We start from the raw sequence: 23,495 nt of genomic DNA, 5'->3' as shown, positions 1-23,495 counted from the left end.
CAATTTGAGTTTTTATTGCTTTAAATGCATTTTCAGGCCGAGTAGAGCACATTTTTTTACTTTAAATGTAGGTTTAGGTGTGACACTCATTTTGATTTTTTCTTGCTTTAAATGCATTTTCAGGCCGAGTAGAGCACGTTTTGTGACTTTGAATGTACCTTCATAGGAATGAGTTGTGTAGTCAAATTAATGCTCATTTAGGCTTCAGGAGGTCAACCTGAACTAAATACATGTTGAAATGTGTGCATAAGTCCTTTGGTTTAGGCGTGACACTCATTTTCAGTTTTTATTGCTTTAAATGCACTTTCAGTCCGAGTTGAGCCCGTTTTTTTTACTTTGAATGTATCTTCATAGGAATAAGTTGTGTAGTCAAATTAATGGTGATTTAGGCTTCAGGAGGTCAACCTGAACTAAATACATGTTGAAATGTGTGCATAAGTCCTTTGGTTTAGGCGTGACACTCATTTTCAGTTTTTATTGCTTTAAATGCACTTTCAGTCCGAGTTGAGCCCGTTTTTTTACTTTGAATGTATCTTCATAGGAATAAGTTGTGTAGTCAAATTAATGGTGATTTAGGCTTCAGGAGGTCAACCTGAACTAAATACATGTTGAAATGTGTGCATAAGTCCTTTGGTTTAGGCGTGACACTCATTTTGAGTTTTTATTGCTTTAAATGCACTTTCAGGCCTAGTTGAGCACGTTTTGTGACTTTGAATGTACCTTCATAGGAATGAGTTGTGTAGTCAAATTAATGCTCATTTAGGCTTCAGGAGGTCAACCTGAACTAAATACATGTTGAAATGTGTGCATAAGTCCTTTGGTTTAGGCGTGACACTCATTTTCAGTTTTTATTGCTTTAAATGCACTTTCAGTCCGAGTTGAGCCCGTTTTTTTACTTTGAATGTATCTTCATAGGAATAAGTTGTGTAGTCAAATTAATGCTCATTTAGGCTTCAGAATGTCAACCTGAACTAAATACATGTTGAAATGTGTGCATAAGTCCTTTGGTTTAGGCGTGACACTCATTTTCAGTTTTTATTGCTTTAAATGTACTTTCAGTCCGAGTTGAGCCCGTTTTTTTCCTTTGAATGTTCCTACATAGGAATGAGTTGTGTAGTCAAATTAATGCTCATTTAGGCTTCAGGAGGTCAACCTGAACTAAATACATGTTGAAATGTGTGCATAAGGCCTTTGGTTTAGGCGTGGCACTCATTTTGAGTTTTTATTGCTTTAAATGCATTTTCAGGCCGAGTAGAGCACGTTTTTTTACTTTGAATGTATCTTCATAGGAATAAGTTGTGTAGTCAAATTAATGCTCATTTAGGCTTCAGGACGTCAACCTGAACTAAATACATGTTGAAATGTGTGCATAAGTCCTTTGGTTTAGGCGTGACACTCATTTTCAGTTTTTATTGCTTTAAATGCACTTTCAGTCCGAGTTGAGCCCGTTTTTTTTACTTTGAATGTATCTTCATAGGAATGAGTTGTGTAGTCAAATTAATGCTCATTTAGGCTTCAGGAGGTCAACCCGAACTAAATACATGTTGAAATGTGTGCATAAGGCCTTTGGTTTAGGCGTGACACTCATTTTGAGTTTTTATTGCTTTAAATGCACTTTCAGTCCGAGTTGAGCCCGTTTTTTTACTTTGAATGTATCTTCATAAGAATAAGTTGTGTAGTCAAATTAATGCTCATTTAGGCTTCAGAATGTCAACCTGAACTAAATACATGTTGAAATGTGTGCATAAGTCCTTTGGTTTAGGCGTGACACTCATTTTGAGTTTTTATTGCTTTAAATGCACTTTCAGGCCTAGTTGAGCACGTTTTGTGACTTTGAATGTACCTTCATAGGAATGAGTTGTGTAGTCAAATTAATGCTCATTTAGGCTTCAGGAGGTCAACCTGAACTAAATACATGTTGAAATGTGTGCATAAGTCCTTTGGTTTAGGCGTGACACTCATTTTCAGTTTTTATTGCTTTAAATGTACTTTCAGTCCGAGTTGAGCCCGTTTTTTTCCTTTGAATGTTCCTTCATAGGAATGAGTTGTGTAGTCAAATTAATGCTCATTTAGGCTTCAGGAGGTCAACCTGAACTAAATACATGTTGAAATGTGTGCATAAGTCCTTTGGTTTAGGCGTGACACTCATTTTCAGTTTTTATTGCTTTAAATGAACTTTCAGTCCGAGTTGAGCCCGTTTTTTTACTTTGAATGTATCTTCATAGGAATAAGTTGTGTAGTCAAATTAATGGTCATTTAGGCTTCAGGAGGTCAACCTGAACTAAATACATGTTGAAATATGTGCATAAGTCCTTTGATTTAGGTGTGACACTCAATTTGAGTTTTTATTGCTTTAAATGCATTTTCAGGCCGAGTTGAGCACGTTTTTTGACTTTGAATGTATCTTCATAGGAATGAGTTGTGTGATCAAATTAATGGTGATTTAGGCTTCAGGGGGTCATCCTGAACAAAATACATGTTGAAGTGTGTGCATAAGTCCTTTGGTTTAGGCGTGACACTCATTTTGAGTTTTTATTGCTTTAAATTCATTTTGAGGCCAAGCCTAGCACGTTTTTTGACTTTGAATGTATCTTCATAGGAATGAGTTGTGTAGTCAAATTAATGCTCATTTACGCTTCAGGAGGTCAACCTGAACTAAATACATGTTGAAATGTGTGCATAAGTCCTTTGGTTTAGGCGTGACACTCAATTTGAGTTTTTATTGCTTTAAATGCACTTTCAGGCTGAGTTGAGCAGGTTTTTTGACTTTGAGTTTTTATTGCTTTAAATGCATTTTCAGGCCTTGCCGAGCACGTTTTTTGACTTTGAATGTATCTTCATAGGAATGAGTTGTGTAGTCAAATTAATGCTCATTTAGGCTTCAGGAGGTCAAACTGAACTAAACACATGTTAAAATGTGTGCATAAATCCTTTGGTTTAGGCGTGACACTCAATTTGAGTTTTTATTGCTTTAAATGCTTTTTCAGGCCGAGTTGAGCACGTTTTCTGAGTTTGAACGTATCTTCATAGGAATGAGTTGTGTAGTCAAACAAGGGGCGGGGGGGGGGGGGGTTTGGCGAGAGAATCTCTTTCAAATCCTCTCAATAATCCTGAACCAATACTAGAATTAAACAAAACAAAGACATCATATTATCTTTTGTGGGTGTCTTTCTAGGAACTCAAGGACACCTTACAACAAGCAGTTAAAATCACGAATACAATGTTAAAAATAACATCAAATAAAATAAGAAAAATACAACAACAAAAAAATAATGGCTTTATGGTCCGAGTGAATAATCCTGTGTTTAACAGATGTGTTTTGAGGCTGGACTTGTAATGCGTTAATAAGTCAGTATAACGAAAAGAGCGGAGCCGGTGGATGTTTCTAAGATGATAATATGATGTGGTTTATATGCGAGGGGAAAAGAGAGGGTCAAGTTGACAAGTAGAGGTTCTTCTATATATTGCATTTCATGGGCAGTTTGACCACTGCCTTCGACATTGGAAAAAGAAAAAAATATATAACCAAAGTAACTCCGACAAAGTTATTATAATCAAGGCAGCGATGATGCCTCCTTCACCGCATGGGGTGAGGAGCGCTAAAATTATGACCCCACTACAAGCGCCGAGTGGTCACTTGTACGTAGACAAGGCAGAAGAAATTGGAGCGGATGGTCAATCTGCAGGCAGACCTGAGCTCACCAGACACACGAAAATGTGTCTATATTCATCACAATCGCAGACAGTGTTGTGAGGGTTAAAGATATTGAGTGAATTAAAAATAAAATTATAAACGTCTTAACAGAGGGGCACTTTAATCATTGTGTAGGCTCCGTAGGCAGGTTTGTAAGCACAAACCTACAGGAAGGGGATAACACATACTAGCCATTTTACTGTCACCCACCTGTGTCATGTCCCGTGTCTTCCAGCAGGGGGCGGGCTTTTCCCTCCGCCAACTGCACACCTGTTCGTCATTTCGGGTTGATTATCTGCCTTTATTAAGAGGCTCTGGCAGTCCACTCACTGCCGGAGAATTCCACGCCGTGCCATTGTTCTCTCGCGCTAAAACCTCTATAGTAGATTTCTCATTGCCTTCTAGCCTTGTGGCCGTTTATCTTGCGTTCTCTCTAGTCCCAAAATTGTATATTTAGTCTATAGTCTAATCAGATCCTTCCTCACCTTTTGTTTTTTTTTCTGCGAGCGTTTTCTGTTGTTTCCTTATTTCTTCCCTGGTCCTTATTTGACCAGCGTTTTTTGTTACTGTTTCCCTGTCGGGCTCTTTCTGTTCGTTATTAAAGACTTTTTGTGTTCATACAAAATCTTGTCGTGTCTGCTTTACCTGGGGATCCACCTCGTTATTTTGTTGTGCCCGAGGCGATCTTTCATCGCCTCGGGCACAACGTGACAACCTGAATCCCTTGTGTGCCAAGCTTCCCCCTGATCTGCCCAGGGTGGTTCATAAACAATTGGTAAAAGTAGAAAAATGTATGCAAATTAAACAGGATAATGAGAGCATGAGTGTTTGGGATGCGACCACTATTGTAACTAAGGAGACTGAATTGACGAGGCAAATGTTGCTGGATTTGCCTAAAACTTACTATGACATACAATTGTGGGCAATAGACTGGCTTAAGAGTAAGTATTTACCCAAAGAGATTACGGACCTTTTAGAGGGAATAGCCTCTTGCAAATTGACTAGGTTGAATGATAGAAAATCAGACGCGCTGAGTTCCCTTTATCCAACAACATTGGGTCCTTCACAACAACTGGCGTTTGAATTGCTATCTGAGGTACACCCAATGACTTATTTGGTTAATTGTATGGATGCTTGGGTGACTGTCACAGGACAGAACCCCAATAGTCATCCATTGAATCAAGCTTTGTTCAGGCAAGCAGTGCTGGGGGGTTGTCCGTATGATGTGCAGAAAATGATGACTAACTCTCCCACTATCCCCACTTCAGATGACGTGAACTGGCGAACTCATTTCCTATATTATGTGCAGCAATCTCGAATGAGAGCCGAGGAAGAGACTGAGAAAACATCCAAGCTACAAAACGACTTTTTGAATCCACAAGTACAAGAGGCTAAGAGAGCCTCCAGTAATGCATGCAAAGGAGAGAAACTTGGGAGATCTAATCAAATGTCAATCAGTGTCTCTCAACAGGCTCCACCACGGCTGATCACACCCACACCGCAGCTCCAAGCCACACCTCAACATTACGGCCTCCCCACAAGGCAGGGCCGAGACGCATGGCTGGGGGGAGGTTCGAGACGGGAAGGTGGGCGTGGACGAGGAAGTCACGGGAGCCAAGCTGGCTGTTTCATTTGTGGTGATGTGAATCATTGGACAAGGAAATGCCCGCACCGCCGGCACCCACCTGTTCATCAATCAGGCTATGATCAACAAGCTCTGACTCCTCCTCCGCAAAACCAACAACAATGACAGGATACGGCACCCCCAAATGGACAATACCCATCTGCTCCATGGGTACCCGAATCCCCAACAATAGGGATCACTGCTGGCCTCACTGAAAGACTGTCATGAACTTGAACATGCTGGACCACACTTGCTCCCAATGCCTGCTGATACAAGGCTGACTGTTGCTAAAGTCAGCCGATGACCCACCACTGAACTCTGTCTTCCAACAGTATCGGCTTTGGTCTCCTTAGACTTCCTCCATATGACCTTACCATCCGCTGATCGGTCCTTCCCACTGCACAATGCTTTTGACAAACTAGAGATTGAAATTTATCGCATGGCCTGGTTGGGTGAAACACAAGGCAATTTATTTAATGTTCCCTCCTCCTCAATTATTGTAGGGCCTGAAGGGTGTGGCAGCCAGAGTGGACCTGTCAGAGGATCTCATCTCATTGACTGGTATCTAGGCCTGACATGGCCGCGCCGCTCATACTTTTTTGCCGTCTACTCAAATATCCAAAAATTCTCATTCGTACACCTTTTTTGTAATCGATTTAGCTACGTTTTTTTTCACATATCACTTTCAGAATCGTATAGGGAATTTTCTCATTCTCTCACCTTGGAGTTAAATTTTACTACACTCGGTTGCCCCACGTATTCGATTTTGTCTTCTGGAATTTTTATCCAAGTGCTTAAACAGCTACTCTACTCTTTCCGACCTACGGATGACGGTGTACTTATTCGGTATGGTAATGTTCTTATCGATGGATCATCTAAGATTTGCTCTTTGGAAGCCGCAAGGTGGGTCCTTTGACATTTGGCTTTTTGCGGTTTCAAACTATCGCATGTGAAAATTACAATGCACACTGCCTTTATATTTTCAGGGAGACTGAACACATCAGAAGGTACAGCGATGCCGGTTTCTTTTGTGCAGCCTGGTCTAGCTGATTTACTTAGAGGTTTCTGAAAAAGAAGGTTCTGTTTCTGTAGTTCTTTTTCAGAAAAGAGAGGGGAATGTGACTGGCAGGAACGTGAACAACAGGGAAGTAAAAGACTAATTTTGATTCATTTTGACATACGTCAGCATGCAATTGGACCCAATTGAGCAAAAACATTCAGCATGCATCAGATATGCGGCAGCATGAGGCAAATATTTACAATAAAAAATTTAATAAACTGCACAGGGCGGCCTGGTAGTCCAGTGGTTAGCACGTCGGCTTCACAGTGCACAGGTACCGGGTTCGATTCCGGCTCCGGCCTCCCTGCGTGGAGTTTGCATGTTCTCCCCGGGCCTGCGTGGGTTTTCTCCGGGTGCTCCGGTTTCCTCCAACAATCCAAAAACATGCGTGGCAGGCTGATTGAACACTCTAAATTGTCCCTAGGTGTGAGTGTGAGCGTGGATGGTTGTACGTCTCTGTGTGCCCTGTGATTGGCTGGCAACCGATTCAGGGTGTCCCCCGCCTACTGCCCGAAGACAGCTGGGATAGGCTCCAGCACCCCCCGCGACCCTAGTGAGGATCAAGCGGCTCGGAAGATGAATGAATGAATGAATGCCACAGGAACATCGATGCAACATTGCGTGAAGAAAAAACAAAGAAACAAAAACTTAGAGAGGCTCTGCTAAAACCAAAAGAAGTAGTTATTAAATGCAGGACACATATTAGAAGGACTTTTCCCACGTAAAAGTAGGGAATGACAAAGCAGACTAGATGACTAAAGAGACAGTAGAAGACGACTTGATCTTTAGTGATGGAAGTGGAATCAAAAATGGGAAATTGTATATTTTCCAAACTAACAACCTTATTTCAGACCAAGAGAGGGTATCCCGGAGGAGAAGAACTAACCGGGTGGCCAGGGATGAGACTGGTTTGTATCGGCATGAAATTGATGGACGTCCAGTCCTGTCGGCAACTAAATTGAAGACTCCAATTCGGGAGGCATGGGTTTTTTATCTGCAATTCAAGGTAAGCTCGAACCAACGAATCAGAGGCTTGTATCAAACACTCCGATGGTGATGACCTCAGAGAAATCGGATTGGGATGAGACGCTACCACTTGCGCTTTCACCATGAGGTCCACCGTTAAGTCCACCACGGGTCTCACACCTTTTAAGATGGGACGTGACCAGGAGTTCCCCGCTCCATGGCAATCCATGGACCGGGGGCTCTTCAACAAACGATTCCCCATGAAGCAGACAAGGAGTCATTGAGTGTTCTCGTCTCCTATTTTCAGGAGCGGACGAGACTCCAGGGTGAACACCCCATGAAACCACAGACGTATCCCGAGCATGTGTATCTGGGGGTCCTACAGCGGAAGTGGCACCAGCCGAGATGAATGGGACCACGCAGAGTGACACAAAGGACCCATCATGCTGTCTACCGGGAAGGAATGTGTCAGCCCCAAGAAGCGTCTCCAACTTCAAAAGTGACCTTTGGAAGGACGACTGGACGTGAAACCAAGACAAAGTTCTCAGGGGGCCCAGAACTAATAACATATCTTCCTGATTATACTGGTTATTTTGGTCTCTATTTCTCTACTAATGTGGGCACTGGTGGCAGGCTTCACTGAGACTGTTATTTCCGGCTGTAGTTTATTTGATGATGCTTTGCACAAGATGGGGTTGGTTGTCCCGCTTTGACGACGGAGTTTGACACCGAAGTTTTGTGATCACAATATTTATTGTGATCAAGAGAGGGATTTGTTAAGGAATTATTCCGCCAGAAGTAGTAGTAGAACATTGTTGATGAATTTCATCTTGCTATGAGAACTATTGACACTAGTCTCTGTCCTGAACATCTGCTTGTACTTAAAACAAAGAGTGGAGGGTGAAGTTGGGGCCCTAATTGCCCTTGAGTGATTAACAGCCCCCTGGCCGTCTTCTGCGTCCCCCACATCGTAAAAGTCCCTGAAGGCTGTGAAGTGCCTTCGAAGAGGAAACCTAATCTCAAGATTTGTGGACCAGCAGATATTCTCTGTACTTTGTCAAAATGCCAAGATCGAACTTTGCTTGACTTTCTTTGTTTCAGATTTTTACATAAGGGGAAGGACTGCCCGCCGCTAATTAACATAATTAACATACCATGCCTATCTGTACGTGTGACTGAAGTTGCTCGGGGCTTCTTGATCAAATCTGAGACTCACAGGAGCCCGAATCGATTTGTGTTGCGTTGCGATAAACTGAAGAAAAGACAACGTGGTGTTGGGTCTTCTTCCACATTATAGAGAGATAAAAGAATCTGTAACCAAGGAAGGGCCAAGAGCAAATTGACAGCTCCCATTCCTCAACACAAATCAATGTGAAGGAAACGATTTCAAACCACAGGATAAGTGAAAGTTGAATGACGAATGAATGCCAAAACTTTTGGAAAGAGCAGTGAATCGTGTTGAGAATTGGAGGTGGGTGCAAAAGCTTACAGCACCTGGTATTCCCAGGCGGTCTCCCATCCAAGTACTAACCAGGCCCGACCCTGCTTAGCTTCCGAGATCGGGCGTTCTCAGGGTAGTATGGCCGTAAGCGAGGGAAAATGTGAAGATTGTCCCCTTTATAGCAGACCGGGCACTTCCGGGTCGGGGGTGGAGTAGTGGGGTGATTTTTTTTTTCATTTAATGACCTCCTCCCGAGAGCACGAAGGAGGGGCCCGCTCCCGTGGTGGTTTGAGCGCGCAGCCTGTCAGGCTCGCATACGGTCCTCTGCGAGCACGCAGACGCGGTATTTGATGTTTGTTGCAAAAGTGGGCTTTTCCAGTGGAGTTGCAAAGGCATCCAGCAGGCGGAAATCCCAAGCTGCTTCATGTCCAAGTGCTATCATGACCGATCCGCGTGCAGACGGCTCCCTCTGTTGGACATTAATTTTATTCCAAAGAGACGTTGATCTGTCAAATCAACGTGAAGGAAACGATTTCAAACCACAGGATAAGTGAAACTTGAATGACGAATGAATGCCAAAATTTTTGGAAAGAGCAGTGAATCGTGTTGTGAATTGGAGGTGGGTGCAAAAGCTTACAGCACCAGGTATTCCCAGGCGGTCTCCCATCCAAGTGCTAACCAGGTCCGACCCTGCTTAGCTTCCGAGATCGGACGAGATCGGGCGTTCTCAAAGTAGTATGGCCGTAAGCGATGGAAACGTGAAAATTGTCCCCTTTATAGCAGACAGGGCACTTGCGGGTCGGGGATGGAGTAGTGGGGTGATTTTTTTTTTCATTTAATGACCTCCTCCCGAGAGCACGAAGGAGGGGCCCGCTCCCGTGGTGGTTTGAGCGCGCAGCCTGTCAGGCTCGCATACGGTCCTCTGCGAGCACGCAGACGCGGTATTTGATGTTTGTTGCAAAAGTGGGCTTTTCCATTGGAGTTGCAAAGGCATCCAGCAGGCGGAAATCCCAAGCTGCTTCATGTCCAAGTGCTATCATGACCGATCCGCGTGCAGACGGCTCCCTCTGTTGGACATTAATTTTATTCCAAAGAGACGTTGATCTGTCAAATCAACGTGAAGGAAACAATTTCAAACCACAGGATAAGTGAAAGTTGAATGACGAATGAAAGCCAAAATTTTTGGAAAGAGCAGTGAATCGTGTTGAGAATTGGAGGTGGGTGCAAAAGCTTACAGCACCTGGTACAGTGCACTCCGCTTAATAGAACACCATTGGGCCGAAGCGCTTCTGTTCTACGAAGCGGGGTTTCTATTAGCCGGAGACACTTTATTAGGTACACCTTCAGACACGTCGACGACCAAGTTATGCACGCAGAAAAACCCCTGCTGACGAGTTAGAAGAGATATTTCGACTGTGGACGTCCATATCTTTAATCAAACAACAAAACAACAACTTTAATCAACTTCAGTCAAACATCTCAAATCACGAGAAAAATTTCGTTACTTTTGTCTGGAAACAGGAGTCCGTAATTTTGCGGTTGACTTCCCTCTCAATGCGCTGGATAAGAGGGAAGTCCTGGAAACCGCGGGCGTACCTTCTGTGAATCCGGCAATGCATCGTATCGTCTGAGTATGTCCTTCTTATCCGCAGGTGATAGCCCTCGTCTCTTGAATGAAGTTGAAGCCATTGTGACGTGCGTGTGTCTATGTGTGGAGTGACGCGTGCTACCTGTTACTGTATACGGCTAGAACTACCGCGTTTTCTCGCGATAGTGGTACAGTATCGCGATAGCTACACTTCGTCTCTCTCTCGTCTCTTGAATGAAGTTGAAGCCATTGTGACGTGCGTGTGTCTATGTGTGGAGTGACGCGTGCTACCTGTTACTGTATACGGCTAGAACTACCGCGTTTTCTCGCGATAGTGGTACAGTATCGCGATAGCTAGACTTCGAAAAGCACTAGTTTACAATGTTCATTGCTTACGGCCTGTTCTATTAAGCGGAGACCTGTTCTACTAAGCGGAGTATCTTTATAGGAAATTGCATTAGGCAAATCGGTTCCAGAGCCTTTTTCTCTATTAAGCGGATTACTCTATTAACCGGTGTTCTATTAAGCGGAGTGCACTGTATTCCCAGGCGGTCTCCCATCCAAGTACTAACCAGGCCCGACCCTGCTTAGCTTCCGAGATCGGACGAGATCGGGCGTTCTCAGGGTAGTATGGCCGTAAGCGAGGGAAAAAATGAAAATTGTCCTCTTTATAGCAGACAGGGCACTTCCGGGTCGGGGGTGGAGTAGTGGGGTGATTTTTTTTTCATTTAATAAACGTCCTCCGGAGTGCACAAAGGAGAGGCCCGCTCCCGTGGTGGTTTGAGCGCGCAGCCTGTCAGGCTCGCATACGGTCCTCTGCGAGCACGCAGAGGCTGTACTTGATGTCTGTTGCAAAAGTTGGCTTTTCCAGTGGAGGTGCAAAAGAATCCAGCAGGCGGAAATCCCAAGCTGCTTCATGTCCAAGTGCTATCATTACCGATCCACGTGCAGACGGCTCCCTCTGTTGGACATTAATTTTATTCCAAAGAGACGTTGATCTGTCAAATCAACGTGAAGGAAACAATTTCAAACCACAGGATAAGTGAAAGTTGAATGACTAATGAAAGCCAAAATTTTTGGAAAGAGCAGTGAATCGTGTTGAGAATTGGAGGTGGGTGCAAAAGCTTACAGCACCTGGTATTCCCAGGCGGTCTCCCATCCAAGTACTAACCAGGCCCGACCCTGCTTAGCTTCCGAGATCGGACGAGATCGGGCGTTCTCAGGGTAGTATGGCCGTAAGCGAGGGAAAACGTGAAAATTGTCCCCTTTATAGCAGACAGGGCACTTGCGGGTCGGGGATGGGGTAGTGGGGTGATTTTTTTTTCATTTAATGACCTCCTCCCGAGAGCACGAAGGAGGGGCCCGCTCCCGTGGTGGTTGGAGCGCGCAGCCTGTCAGGCTCGCATACGGTCCTCTGCGAGCACGCAGATGCGGTATTTGATGTTTGTTGCAAAAGTGGGCTTTTCCAGTGGAGGTGCAAAGGCATCCAGCAGGCGGAAATCCCAAGCTGTTTCATGTCCAAGTGCTATCATTACCGATCCACGTGCAGACGGCTCCCTCTGTTGGACATTAATTTTATTCCAAAGAGACGTTGATCTGTCAAATCAACGTGAAGGAAACGATTTCAAACCACAGGATAAGTGAAAGTTGAATGACTAATGAAAGCCAAAATTTTTGGAAAGAGCAGTGAATCGTGTTGAGAATTGGAGGTGGGTGCAAAAGCTTACAGCACCTGGTATTCCCAGGCGGTCTCCCATCCAAGTACTAACCAGGCCCGACCCTGCTTAGCTTCCGAGATCGGACGAGATCGGGCGTTCACAGGGTAGTATGGCCGTAAGCGAGGGAAAACGTGAAAATTGTCCCCTTTATAGCAGACAGGGCACTTGCGGGTCGGGGATGGGGTCGTGGGGTGATTTTTTTTTCATTTAATGACCTCCTCCCGAGAGCACGAAGGAGGGGCCCGCTCCCTTGGTGGTTGGAGCGCGCAGCCTGTCAGGCTCGCATACGGTCCTCTGCGAGCACGCAGATGCGGTATTTGATGTTTGTTGCAAAAGTGGGCTTTTCCAGTGGAGGTGCAAAGGCATCCAGCAGGCGGAAATCCCAAGCTGTTTCATGTCCAAGTGCTATCATGACCGATCCCCGTGCAGACGGCTCCCTCTGTTGGACATTAATTTTATTCCAAAGAGACGTTGATCTGTCAAATCAACGTGAAGGAAACGATTTCAAACCACAGGATAAGTGAAAGTTGAATGACGAATGAATGCCAACATTTTTGGAAAGAGCAGTGAATCGTGTTGTGAATTGGAGGTGGGTGCAAAAGCTTACAGCACCTGGTATTCCCAGGCGGTCTCCCATCCAAGTACTAACCAGGACCGACCCTGCTTAGCTTCCGAGATCGGACGAGATCGGGCGTTCTCAGGGTAGTATGGCCGTAAGGGAGGGAAAAAATGAAAATTGTCCTCTTTATAGCAGACAGGGCACTTCCGGGTCGGGGGTGGAGTAGTGGGGTGATTTTTTTTTCATTTAATAAACCTCCTCCGGAGTGCACAAAGGAGGGGCCCGCTCCCGTGGTGGTTTGAGCGCGCAGCCTGTCAGGCTCGCATACGGTCCTCTGCGAGCACGCAGAGGCTGTACTTGATGTCTGTTGCAAAAGTTGGCTTTTCCAGTGGCGGTGCAAAGGCATCCAGCAGGCGGAAATCCCAAGCTGTTTCATGTCCAAGTGCTATCATGACCGATCCCCGTGCAGACGGCTCCCTCTGTTGGACATTAATTTTATTCCAAAGAGACGTTGATCTGTCAAATCAACGTGAAGGAAACGATTTCAAACCACAGGATAAGTGAAAGTTGAATGACGAATGAATGCCAAAATTTTTGGAAAGAGCAGTGAATCGTGTTGTGAATTGGAGGTGGGTGCAAAAGCTTACAGCACCTGGTATTCCCAGGCGGTCTCCCATCCAAGTGCTAACCAGGTCCGACCCTGCTTAGCTTCCGAGATCGGACGAGATCGGGCGTTCTCAGGGTAGTATGGCCGTAAGCGATGGAAACGTGAAAATTGTCCCCTTTATAGCAGACAGGGCACTTGCGGGTCGGGGATGGAGTAGTGGGGTGATTTTTTTTTTCATTTAATGACCTCCTCCCGAGAGCACGAAGGAGGGGCCCGCTCCCGTGGTGGTTTGAGCGCGCAGCCTGTCAGGCTCGCATACGGTCCTCTGCGAGCACGCAGACGCGGTATTTGATGTTTGATTGCAAAAGTGGGCTTTTCCAGTGGAGTTGCAAAGGCATCCAGCAGGCGGAAATCCCAAGCTGCTTCATGTCCAAGTGCTATCATGACCGATCCGCGTGCAGACGGCTCCCTCTGTTGGACATTAATTTTATTCCAAAGAGACGTTGATCTGTCAAATCAACGTGAAGGAAACAATTTCAAACCACAGGATAAGTGAAAGTTGAATGACGAATGAAAGCCAAAATTTTTGGAAAGAGCAGTGAATCGTGTTGAGAATTGGAGGTGGGTGCAAAAGCTTACAGCACCTGGTACAGTGCACTCCGCTTAATAGAACACCATTGGGCCGAAGCGCTTCTGTTCTACTAAGCGGGGTTTCTATTAGCCGGAGACACTTTATTAGGTACACCTTCAGACACGTCGACGACCAAGTTATGCACGCAGAAAAACCCCTGCTGACGAGTTAGAAGAGATATTTCGACTGTGGACGTCCATATCTTTAATCAAACAACAAAACAACAACTTTAATCAACTTCAGTCAAACATCTCAAATCACGAGAAAAATTTCGTTACTTTTGTCTGGAAACAGGAGTCCGTAATTTTGCGGTTGACTTCCCTCTCAATGCGCTGGATAAGAGGGAAGTCCTGGAAACCGCGGGCGTACCTTCTGTGAATCCGGCAATGCATCGTATCGTCTGAGTATGTCCTTCTTATCCGCAGGTGATAGCCCTCGTCTCTTGAATGAAGTTGAAGCCATTGTGACGTGCGTGTGTCTATGTGTGGAGTGACGCGTGCTACCTGTTACTGTATACGGCTAGAACTACCGCGTTTTCTCGCGATAGTGGTACAGTATCGCGATAGCTACACTTCGTCTCTCTCTCGTCTCTTGAATGAAGTTGAAGCCATTGTGACGTGCGTGTGTCTATGTGTGGAGTGACGCGTGCTACCTGTTACTGTATACGGCTAGAACTACCGCGTTTTCTCGCGATAGTGGTACAGTATCGCGATAGCTAGACTTCGAAAAGCACTAGTTTACAATGTTCATTGCTTACGGCCTGTTCTATTAAGCGGAGACCTGTTCTACTAAGCGGAGTATCTTTATAGGAAATTGCATTAGGCAAATCGGTTCCAGAGCCTTTTGCTCTATTAAGCGGATTACTCTATTAACCGGTGTTCTATTAAGCGGAGTGCACTGTATTCCCAGGCGGTCTCCCATCCAAGTACTAACCAGGCCCGACCCTGCTTAGCTTCCGAGATCGGACGAGATCGGGCGTTCTCAGGGTAGTATGGCCGTAAGCGAGGGAAAAAATGAAAATTGTCCTCTTTATAGCAGACAGGGCACTTCCGGGTCGGGGGTGGAGTAGTGGGGTGATTTTTTTTTCATTTAATAAACGTCCTCCGGAGTGCACAAAGGAGAGGCCCGCTCCCGTGGTGGTTTGAGCGCGCAGCCTGTCAGGCTCGCATACGGTCCTCTGCGAGCACGCAGAGGCTGTACTTGATGTCTGTTGCAAAAGTTGGCTTTTCCAGTGGAGGTGCAAAAGAATCCAGCAGGCGGAAATCCCAAGCTGCTTCATGTCCAAGTGCTATCATTACCGATCCACGTGCAGACGGCTCCCTCTTTTGGACATTAATTTTATTCCAAAGAGACGTTGATCTGTCAAATCAACGTGAAGGAAACAATTTCAAACCACAGGATAAGTGAAAGTTGAATGACTAATGAAAGCCAAAATTTTTGGAAAGAGCAGTGAATCGTGTTGAGAATTGGAGGTGGGTGCAAAAGCTTACAGCACCTGGTATTCCCAGGCGGTCTCCCATCCAAGTACTAACCAGGCCCGACCCTGCTTAGCTTCCGAGATCGGACGAGATCGGGCGTTCTCAGGGTAGTATGGCCGTAAGCGAGGGAAAACGTGAAAATTGTCCCCTTTATAGCAGACAGGGCACTTGCGGGTCGGGGATGGGGTAGTGGGGTGATTTTTTTTTTCATTTAATGACCTCCTCCCGAGAGCACGAAGGAGGGGCCCGCTCCCGTGGTGGTTGGAGCGCGCAGCCTGTCAGGCTCGCATACGTTCCTCTGCGAGCACGCAGATGCGGTATTTGATGTTTGTTGCAAAAGTGGGCTTTTCCAGTGGAGGTGCAAAGGCATCCAGCAGGCGGAAATCCCAAGCTGTTTCATGTCCAAGTGCTATCATGACCGATCCCCGTGCAGACGGCTCCCTCTGTTGGACATTAATTTTATTCCAAAGAGACGTTGATCTGTCAAATCAACGTGAAGGAAACGATTTCAAACCACAGGATAAGTGAAAGTTGAATGACGAATGAATGCCAAAATTTTTGGAAAGAGCAGTGAATCGTGTTGTGAATTGGAGGTGGGTGCAAAAGCTTACAGCACCTGGTATTCCCAGGCGGTCTCCCATCCAAGTACTAACCAGGACCGACCCTGCTTAGCTTCCGAGATCGGACGAGATCGGGCGTTCTCAGGGTAGTATGGCCGTAAGGGAGGGAAAAAATGAAAATTGTCCTCTTTATAGCAGACAGGGCACTTCCGGGTCGGGGGTGGAGTAGTGGGGTGATTTTTTTTTCATTTAATAAACCTCCTCCGGAGTGCACAAAGGAGGGGCCCGCTCCCGTGGTGGTTTGAGCGCGCAGCCTGTCAGGCTCGCATACGGTCCTCTGCGAGCACGCAGATGCGGTATTTGATGTTTGTTGCAAAAGTGGGCTTTTCCAGTGGAGGTGCAAAGGCATCCAGCAGGCGGAAATCCCAAGCTGTTTCATGTCCAAGTGCTATCATTACCGATCCACGTGCAGACGGCTCCCTCTGTTGGACATTAATTTTATTCCAAAGAGACGTTGATCTGTCAAATCAACGTGAAGGAAACGATTTCAAACCACAGGATAAGTGAAAGTTGAATGACTAATGAAAGCCAAAATTTTTGGAAAGAGCAGTGAATCGTGTTGAGAATTGGAGGTGGGTGCAAAAGCTTACAGCACCTGGTATTCCCAGGCGGTCTCCCATCCAAGTACTAACCAGGCCCGACCCTGCTTAGCTTCCGAGATCGGACGAGATCGGGCGTTCTCAGGGTAGTATGGCCGTAAGCGAGGGAGAACGTGAAAATTGTCCCCTTTATAGCAGACAGGGCACTTGCGGGTCGGGGATGGGGTCGTGGGGTGATTTTTTTTTCATTTAATGACCTCCTCCCGAGAGCACGAAGGAGGGGCCCGCTCCCTTGGTGGTTGGAGCGCGCAGCCTGTCAGGCTCGCATACGGTCCTCTGCGAGCACGCAGATGCGGTATTTGATGTTTGTTGCAAAAGTGGGCTTTTCCAGTGGAGGTGCAAAGGCATCCAGCAGGCGGAAATCCCAAGCTGTTTCATGTCCAAGTGCTATCATGACCGATCCCCGTGCAGACGGCTCCCTCTGTTGGACATTAATTTTATTCCAAAGAGACGTTGATCTGTCAAATCAACGTGAAGGAAACGATTTCAAACCACAGGATAAGTGAAAGTTGAATGACGAATGAATGCCAACATTTTTGGAAAGAGCAGTGAATCGTGTTGTGAATTGGAGGTGGGTGCAAAAGCTTACAGCACCTGGTATTCCCAGGCGGTCTCCCATCCAAGTACTAACCAGGACCGACCCTGCTTAGCTTCCGAGATCGGACGAGATCGGGCGTTCTCAGGGTAGTATGGCCGTAAGGGAGGGAAAAAATGAAAATTGTCCTCTTTATAGCAGACAGGGCACTTCCGGGTCGGGGGTGGAGTAGTGGGGTGATTTTTTTTTCATTTAATAAACCTCCTCCGGAGTGCACAAAGGAGGGGCCCGCTCCCGTGGTGGTTTGAGCGCGCAGCCTGTCAGGCTCGCATACGGTCCTCTGCGAGCACGCAGAGGCTGTACTTGATGTCTGTTGCAAAAGTTGGCTTTTCCAGTGGCGGTGCAAAGGCATCCAGCAGGCGGAAATCCCAAGCTGTTTCATGTCCAAGTGCTATCATGACCGATCCCCGTGCAGACGGCTCCCTCTGTTGGACATTAATTTTATTCCAAAGAGACGTTGATCTGTCAAATCAACGTGAAGGAAACGATTTCAAACCACAGGATAAGTGAAAGTTGAATGACGAATGAATGCCAAAATTTTTGGAAAGAGCAGTGAATCGTGTTGTGAATTGGAGGTGGGTGCAAAAGCTTACAGCACCTGGTATTCCCAGGCGGTCTGCCATCCAAGTACTAACCAGGCCCGACCCTGCTTAGCTTCCGAGATCGGGCGTTCTCAGGGTAGTATGGCCGTAAGCGAGGGAAAACGTGAAAATTGTCCCCTTTATAGCAGACAGGGCAGTTCTGGGTCGGGGGTGGAGTCGTGGGGTGATTTTTTTTTTTCATTTAATGACCTCCTCCCGAGAGCACGAAGGAGGGGCCCCTCCCGTGGTGGTTTGAGCGCGCAGCCTGTCAGGCTCGCATACGGTCCTCTGCGAGCACGCAGATGCGGTATTTGATGTTTGTTGCAAAAGTGGGCTTTTCCAGTGGAGGTGCAAAGGCATCCAGCAGGCGGAAATCCCAAGCTGTTTCATGTCCAAGTGATATCATGACCGATCCCCGTGCAGACGGCTCCCTCTGTTGGACATTAATTTTATTCCAAAGAGACGTTGATCTGTCAAATCAACGTGAAGGAAACGATTTCAAACCACAGGATAAGTGAAAGTTGAATGACGAATGAAAGCCAAAATTTTTGGAAAGAGCAGTGAATCGTGTTGAGAATTGGAGGTGGGTGCAAAAGCTTACAGCACCTGGTACAGTGCACTCCGCTTAATAGAACACCATTGGGCCGAAGCGCTTCTGTTCTACTAAGCGGGGTTTCTATTAGCCGGAGACACTTTATTAGGTACACCTTCAGACACGTCGATGACCAAGTTATGCACGCTGAAAAACCCCTGCTGACGAGTTAGAAGAGATATTTCGACTGTGGACGTCCATATCTTTAATCAAACAACAAAACAACAACTTTAATCAACTTCAGTCAAACATCTCAAATCACGAGAAAAATTTCGTTACTTTTGTCTGGAAACAGGAGTCCGTAATATTGCGGTTGACTTCCCTCTCAATGCGCTGGATAAGAGGGAAGTCCTGGAAACCGCGGACGTACCTTCTGTGAATCCGGCAATGCATCGTATCGTCTGAGTATGTCCTTCTTATCCGCAGGTGATAGCCCTCGTCTCTTGAATGAAGTTGAAGCCATTGTGACGTGCGTGTGTCTATGTGTGGAGTGACGCGTGCTACCTGTTCCTGTATACGGCTAGAACTACCGCGTTTTCTCGCGATAGTGGTACAGTATCGCGATAGCTACACTTCGAAAAGCACTAGTTTACAATGTTCATTGCTTACGGCCTGTTCTATTAAGCGGAGATCTGTTCTACTAAGCGGAGTATCTTTATAGGAAATTGCATTAGGCAAATCGGTTCCAGAGCCTTTTGCTCTATTAAGCGGATTACTCTATTAACCGGTGTTCTATTAAGCGGAGTGCACTGTATTCCCAGGCGGTCTCCCATCCAAGTACTAACCAGGCCCGACCCTGCTTAGCTTCCGAGATCGGACGAGATCGGGCGTTCTCAGGGTAGTATGGCCGTAAGCGAGGGAAAAAATGAAAATTGTCCTCTTCATAGCAGACAGGGCACTTCCGGGTCGGGGGTGGAGTAGTGGGGTGATTTTTTTTTCATTTAATAAACCTCCTCCGGAGTGCACAAAGGAGGGGCCCGCTCCCGTGGTGGTTTGAGCGCGCAGCCTGTCAGGCTCGCATACGGTCCTCTGCGAGCACGCAGAGGCTGTACTTGATGTCTGTTGCAAAAGTTGACTTTTCCAGTGGAGGTGCAAAAGCATCCAGCAGGCGGAAATCCCAAGCTGCTTCATGTCCAAGTGCTATCATTACCGATCCACGTGCAGACGGCTCCCTCTGTTGGACATTAATTTTATTCCAAAGAGACGTTGATCTGTCAAATCAACGTGAAGGAAACGATTTCAAACCACAGGATAAGTGAAAGTTGAATGACTAATGAAAGCCAAAATTTTTGGAAAGAGCAGTGAATCGTGTTGAGAATTGGAGGTGGGTGCAAAAGCTTACAGCACCTGGTATTCCCAGGCGGTCTCCCATCCAAGTACTAACCAGGCCCGACCCTGCTTAGCTTCCAAGATCGGACGAGATCGGGCGTTCTCAGGGTAGTATGGCCGTAAGCGAGGGAAAACGTGAAAATTGTCCCCTTTATAGCAGACAGGGCACTTGCGGGTCGGGGATGGGGTAGTGGGGTGATTTTTTTTTCATTTAATGACCTCCTCCCGAGAGCACGCGGGAGGGGCCCGCTCCCTTGGTGGTTGGAGCGCGCAGCCTGTCAGGCTCGCATACGGTCCTCTGCGAGCACGCAGATGCGGTATTTGATGTTTGTTGCAAAAGTGGGCTTTTCCAGTGGAGGTGCAAAGGCATCCAGCAGGCGGAAATCCCAAGCTGTTTCATGTCCAAGTGCTATCATGACCGATCCCCGTGCAGACGGCTCCCTCTGTTGGACATTAATTTTATTCCAAAGAGACGTTGATCTGTCAAATCAACGTGAAGGAAACGATTTCAAACCACAGGATAAGTGAAAGTTGAATGACGAATGAATGCCAAAATTTTTGGAAAGAGCAGTGAATCGTGTTGTGAATTGGAGGTGGGTGCAAAAGCTTACAGCACCTGGTATTCCCAGGCGGTCTCCCATCCAAGTACTAACCAGGCCCGACCCTGCTTAGCTTCCGAGATCGGGCGTTCTCAGGGTAGTATGGCCGTAAGCGAGGGAAAACGTGAAAATTGTCCCCTTTATAGCAGACAAGGCACTTGCGGGTCGGGGATGGAGTAGTGGGGTGATTTTTTTTTCATTTAATGACCTCCTCCCGAGAGCACGAAGGAGGGGCCCGCTCCCGTGGTGGTTGGAGCGCGCAGCCTGTCAGGCTCGCATACGGTCCTCTGCGAGCACGCAGATGCGGTATTTGATGTTTGTTGCAAAAGTGGGCTTTTCCAGTGGAGGTGCAAAGGCATCCAGCAGGCGGAAATCCCAAGCTGCTTCATGTCCAAGTGCTATCATGACCGATCCCCGTGCAGACGGCTCCCTCTGTTGGACATTAATTTTATTCCAAAGAGACGTTGATCTGTCAAATCAACGTGAAGGAAACGATTTCAAACCACAGGATAAGTGAAAGTTGAATGACGAATGAATGCCAAAATTTTTGGAAAGAGCAGTGAATCGTGTTGTGAATTGGAGGTGTGTGCAAAAGCTTACAGCACCTGGTATTCCCAGGCGGTCTCCCATCCAAGTACTAACCAGGCCCGACCCTGCTTAGCTTCCGAGATCGGACGAGATCGGGCGTTCTCAGGGTAGTATGGCCGTAAGCGAGGGAAAACTTGAAAATTGTCCCCTTTATAGCAGACAGGGCACTTGCGGGTCGGGGATGGAGTAGTGGGGTGATTTTTTTTTTTCATTTAATGACCTCCTCCCGAGAGCACGAAGGAGGGGCCCCTCCCGTGGTGGTTTGAGCGCGCAGCCTGTCAGGCTCGCATACGGTCCTCTGCGAGCACGCAGATGCGGTATTTGATGTTTGTTGCAAAAGTGGGCTTTTCCAGTGGAGGTGCAAAGGCATCCAGCAGGCGGAAATCCCAAGCTGTTTCATGTCCAAGTGATATCATGACCGATCCCCGTGCAGACGGCTCCCTCTGTTGGACATTAATTTTATTCCAAAGAGACGTTGATCTGTCAAATCAACGTGAAGGAAACGATTTCAAACCACAGGATAAGTGAAAGTTGAATGACGAATGAAAGCCAAAATTTTTGGAAAGAGCAGTGAATCGTGTTGAGAATTGGAGGTGGGTGCAAAAGCTTACAGCACCTGGTACAGTGCACTCCGCTTAATAGAACACCATTGGGCCGAAGCGCTTCTGTTCTACTAAGCGGGGTTTCTATTAGCCGGAGACACTTTATTAGGTACACCTTCAGACACGTCGACGACCAAGTTATGCACGCTGAAAAACCCCTGCTGACGAGTTAGAAGAGATATTTCGACTGTGGACGTCCATATCTTTAATCAAACAACAAAACAACAACTTTAATCAACTTCAGTCAAACATCTCAAATCACGAGAAAAATTTCGTTACTTTTGTCTGGAAACAGGAGTCCGTAATATTGCGGTTGACTTCCCTCTCAATGCGCTGGATAAGAGGGAAGTCCTGGAAACCGCGGACGTACCTTCTGTGAATCCGGCAATGCATCGTATCGTCTGAGTATGTCCTTCTTATCCGCAGGTGATAGCCCTCGTCTCTTGAATGAAGTTGAAGCCATTGTGACGTGCGTGTGTCTATGTGTGGAGTGACGCGTGCTACCTGTTCCTGTATACGGCTAGAACTACCGCGTTTTCTCGCGATAGTGGTACAGTATCGCGATAGCTACACTTCGAAAAGCACTAGTTTACAATGTTCATTGCTTACGGCCTGTTCTATTAAGCGGAGATCTGTTCTACTAAGCGGAGTATCTTTATAGGAAATTGCATTAGGCAAATCGGTTCCAGAGCCTTTTGCTCTATTAAGCGGATTACTCTATTAACCGGTGTTCTATTAAGCGGAGTGCACTGTATTCCCAGGCGGTCTCCCATCCAAGTACTAACCAGGCCCGACCCTGCTTAGCTTCCGAGATCGGACGAGATCGGGCGTTCTCAGGGTAGTATGGCCGTAAGCGAGGGAAAAAATGAAAATTGTCCTCTTTATAGCAGACAGGGCACTTCCGGGTCGGGGGTGGAGTAGTGGGGTGATTTTTTTTTCATTTAATAAACCTCCTCCGGAGTGCACAAAGGAGGGGCCCGCTCCCGTGGTGGTTTGAGCGCGCAGCCTGTCAGGCTCGCATACGGTCCTCTGCGAGCACGCAGAGGCTGTACTTGATGTCTGTTGCAAAAGTTGGCTTTTCCAGTGGAGGTGCAAAAGCATCCAGCAGGCGGAAATCCCAAGCTGCTTCATGTCCAAGTGCTATCATGACCGATCCCCGTGCAGACGGCTCCCTCTGTTGGACATTAATTTTATTCCAAAGAGACGTTGATCTGTCAAATCAACGTGAAGGAAACGATTTCAAACCACAGGATAAGTGAAAGTTGAATGACGAATGAATGCCAAAATTTTTGGAAAGAGCAGTGAATCGTGTTGTGAATTGGAGGTGGGTGCAAAAGCTTACAGCACCTGGTATTCCCAGGCGGTCTGCCATCCAAGTACTAACCAGGCCCGACCCTGCTTAGCTTCCGAGATCGGGCGTTCTCAGGGTAGTATGGCCGTAAGCGAGGGAAAACGTGAAAATTGTCCCCTTTATAGCAGACAGGGCAGTTCTGGGTCGGGGGTGGAGTCGTGGGGTGATTTTTTTTTTTCATTTAATGACCTCCCGAGAGCACGAAGGAGGGGCCCGCTCCCGTGGTGGTTGGAGTGCGCAGCCTGTCAGGCTCGCATACGGTCCTCTGCGAGCACGCAGATGCGGTATTTGATGTTTGTTGCAAAAGTGGGCTTTTCCAGTGGAGGTGCAAAGGCATCCAGCAGGCGGAAATCCCAAGCTGTTTCATGTCCAAGTGCTATCATGACCGATCCCCGTGCAGACGGCTCCCTCTGTTGGACATTAATTTTATTCCAAAGAGACGTTGATCTGTCAAATCAACGTGAAGGAAACGATTTCAAACCACAGGATAAGTGAAAGTTGAATGACGAATGAATGCCAAAATTTTTGGAAAGAGCAGTGAATCGTGTTGTGAATTGGAGGTGGGTGCAAAAGCTTACAGCACCTGGTATTCCCAGGCGGTCTCCCATCCAAGTACTAACCAGGCCCGACCCTGCTTAGCTTCCGAGATCGGACGAGATCGGGCGTTCTCAGG

General features: G+C 46.7%; 12 non-coding genes and 8 pseudogenes across 12 annotated transcripts in view; all 20 read right to left on the bottom strand.

Moving 5' to 3' along the window:
- Positions 1–8,826: 8,826 nt before the first annotated feature.
- Positions 8,827–8,935, bottom strand: LOC127591714 (uncharacterized; annotated as a pseudogene).
- A 480-nt stretch (positions 8,936–9,415) lies between these two features.
- LOC127591803 (5S ribosomal RNA) lies at positions 9,416–9,534 on the bottom strand. The gene has a single exon (XR_007960001.1). It is a non-coding gene; the product is annotated as a 5S ribosomal RNA (ribosomal RNA).
- Positions 9,535–10,898: 1,364 nt separating this feature from the next.
- On the bottom strand, positions 10,899–11,015 carry LOC127591738 (uncharacterized; annotated as a pseudogene).
- A 480-nt stretch (positions 11,016–11,495) lies between these two features.
- LOC127591759 (5S ribosomal RNA) lies at positions 11,496–11,614 on the bottom strand. The gene has a single exon (XR_007959958.1). It is a non-coding gene; the product is annotated as a 5S ribosomal RNA (ribosomal RNA).
- A 479-nt stretch (positions 11,615–12,093) lies between these two features.
- On the bottom strand, positions 12,094–12,212 carry LOC127591768 (5S ribosomal RNA). The gene has a single exon (XR_007959967.1). It is a non-coding gene; the product is annotated as a 5S ribosomal RNA (ribosomal RNA).
- A 479-nt stretch (positions 12,213–12,691) lies between these two features.
- Positions 12,692–12,810, bottom strand: LOC127591795 (5S ribosomal RNA). The gene has a single exon (XR_007959994.1). It is a non-coding gene; the product is annotated as a 5S ribosomal RNA (ribosomal RNA).
- Positions 12,811–13,290: 480 nt separating this feature from the next.
- LOC127591796 (5S ribosomal RNA) lies at positions 13,291–13,409 on the bottom strand. The gene has a single exon (XR_007959995.1). It is a non-coding gene; the product is annotated as a 5S ribosomal RNA (ribosomal RNA).
- Positions 13,410–14,774: 1,365 nt separating this feature from the next.
- LOC127591736 (uncharacterized) lies at positions 14,775–14,891 on the bottom strand (annotated as a pseudogene).
- A 480-nt stretch (positions 14,892–15,371) lies between these two features.
- LOC127591748 (5S ribosomal RNA) lies at positions 15,372–15,490 on the bottom strand. Its single transcript, XR_007959950.1, has one exon. It is a non-coding gene; the product is annotated as a 5S ribosomal RNA (ribosomal RNA).
- Positions 15,491–15,970: 480 nt separating this feature from the next.
- On the bottom strand, positions 15,971–16,089 carry LOC127591794 (5S ribosomal RNA). Its single transcript, XR_007959993.1, has one exon. It is a non-coding gene; the product is annotated as a 5S ribosomal RNA (ribosomal RNA).
- A 480-nt stretch (positions 16,090–16,569) lies between these two features.
- Positions 16,570–16,688, bottom strand: LOC127591737 (5S ribosomal RNA). The gene has a single exon (XR_007959949.1). It is a non-coding gene; the product is annotated as a 5S ribosomal RNA (ribosomal RNA).
- A 479-nt stretch (positions 16,689–17,167) lies between these two features.
- Positions 17,168–17,286, bottom strand: LOC127591793 (5S ribosomal RNA). The gene has a single exon (XR_007959992.1). It is a non-coding gene; the product is annotated as a 5S ribosomal RNA (ribosomal RNA).
- Positions 17,287–17,766: 480 nt separating this feature from the next.
- On the bottom strand, positions 17,767–17,875 carry LOC127591723 (uncharacterized; annotated as a pseudogene).
- A 1,216-nt stretch (positions 17,876–19,091) lies between these two features.
- LOC127591735 (uncharacterized) lies at positions 19,092–19,208 on the bottom strand (annotated as a pseudogene).
- A 480-nt stretch (positions 19,209–19,688) lies between these two features.
- On the bottom strand, positions 19,689–19,807 carry LOC127591777 (5S ribosomal RNA). Its single transcript, XR_007959976.1, has one exon. It is a non-coding gene; the product is annotated as a 5S ribosomal RNA (ribosomal RNA).
- Positions 19,808–20,286: 479 nt separating this feature from the next.
- Positions 20,287–20,395, bottom strand: LOC127591712 (uncharacterized; annotated as a pseudogene).
- A 479-nt stretch (positions 20,396–20,874) lies between these two features.
- Positions 20,875–20,993, bottom strand: LOC127591725 (5S ribosomal RNA). Its single transcript, XR_007959948.1, has one exon. It is a non-coding gene; the product is annotated as a 5S ribosomal RNA (ribosomal RNA).
- A 1,216-nt stretch (positions 20,994–22,209) lies between these two features.
- Positions 22,210–22,326, bottom strand: LOC127591734 (uncharacterized; annotated as a pseudogene).
- Positions 22,327–22,806: 480 nt separating this feature from the next.
- LOC127591722 (uncharacterized) lies at positions 22,807–22,915 on the bottom strand (annotated as a pseudogene).
- Positions 22,916–23,393: 478 nt separating this feature from the next.
- LOC127591713 (5S ribosomal RNA) overlaps positions 23,394–23,495 on the bottom strand; it is a 119-nt gene continuing 17 nt past the window's right edge. Inside the window, exon 1 of the ribosomal RNA XR_007959946.1 lies at positions 23,394–23,495. This exon is cut by the window's right edge and continues 17 nt beyond it. This is a non-coding gene — a ribosomal RNA (5S ribosomal RNA).

Source organism: Hippocampus zosterae, chromosome 18 (assembly GCF_025434085.1).
Source record: "Hippocampus zosterae strain Florida chromosome 18, ASM2543408v3, whole genome shotgun sequence".
Lineage (NCBI taxonomy): Eukaryota > Metazoa > Chordata > Actinopteri > Syngnathiformes > Syngnathidae > Hippocampus > Hippocampus zosterae.
The sequence above is the reverse complement of the archived record's forward strand: the minus strand, read 5'-3'. Positions and strand labels throughout refer to the sequence as shown.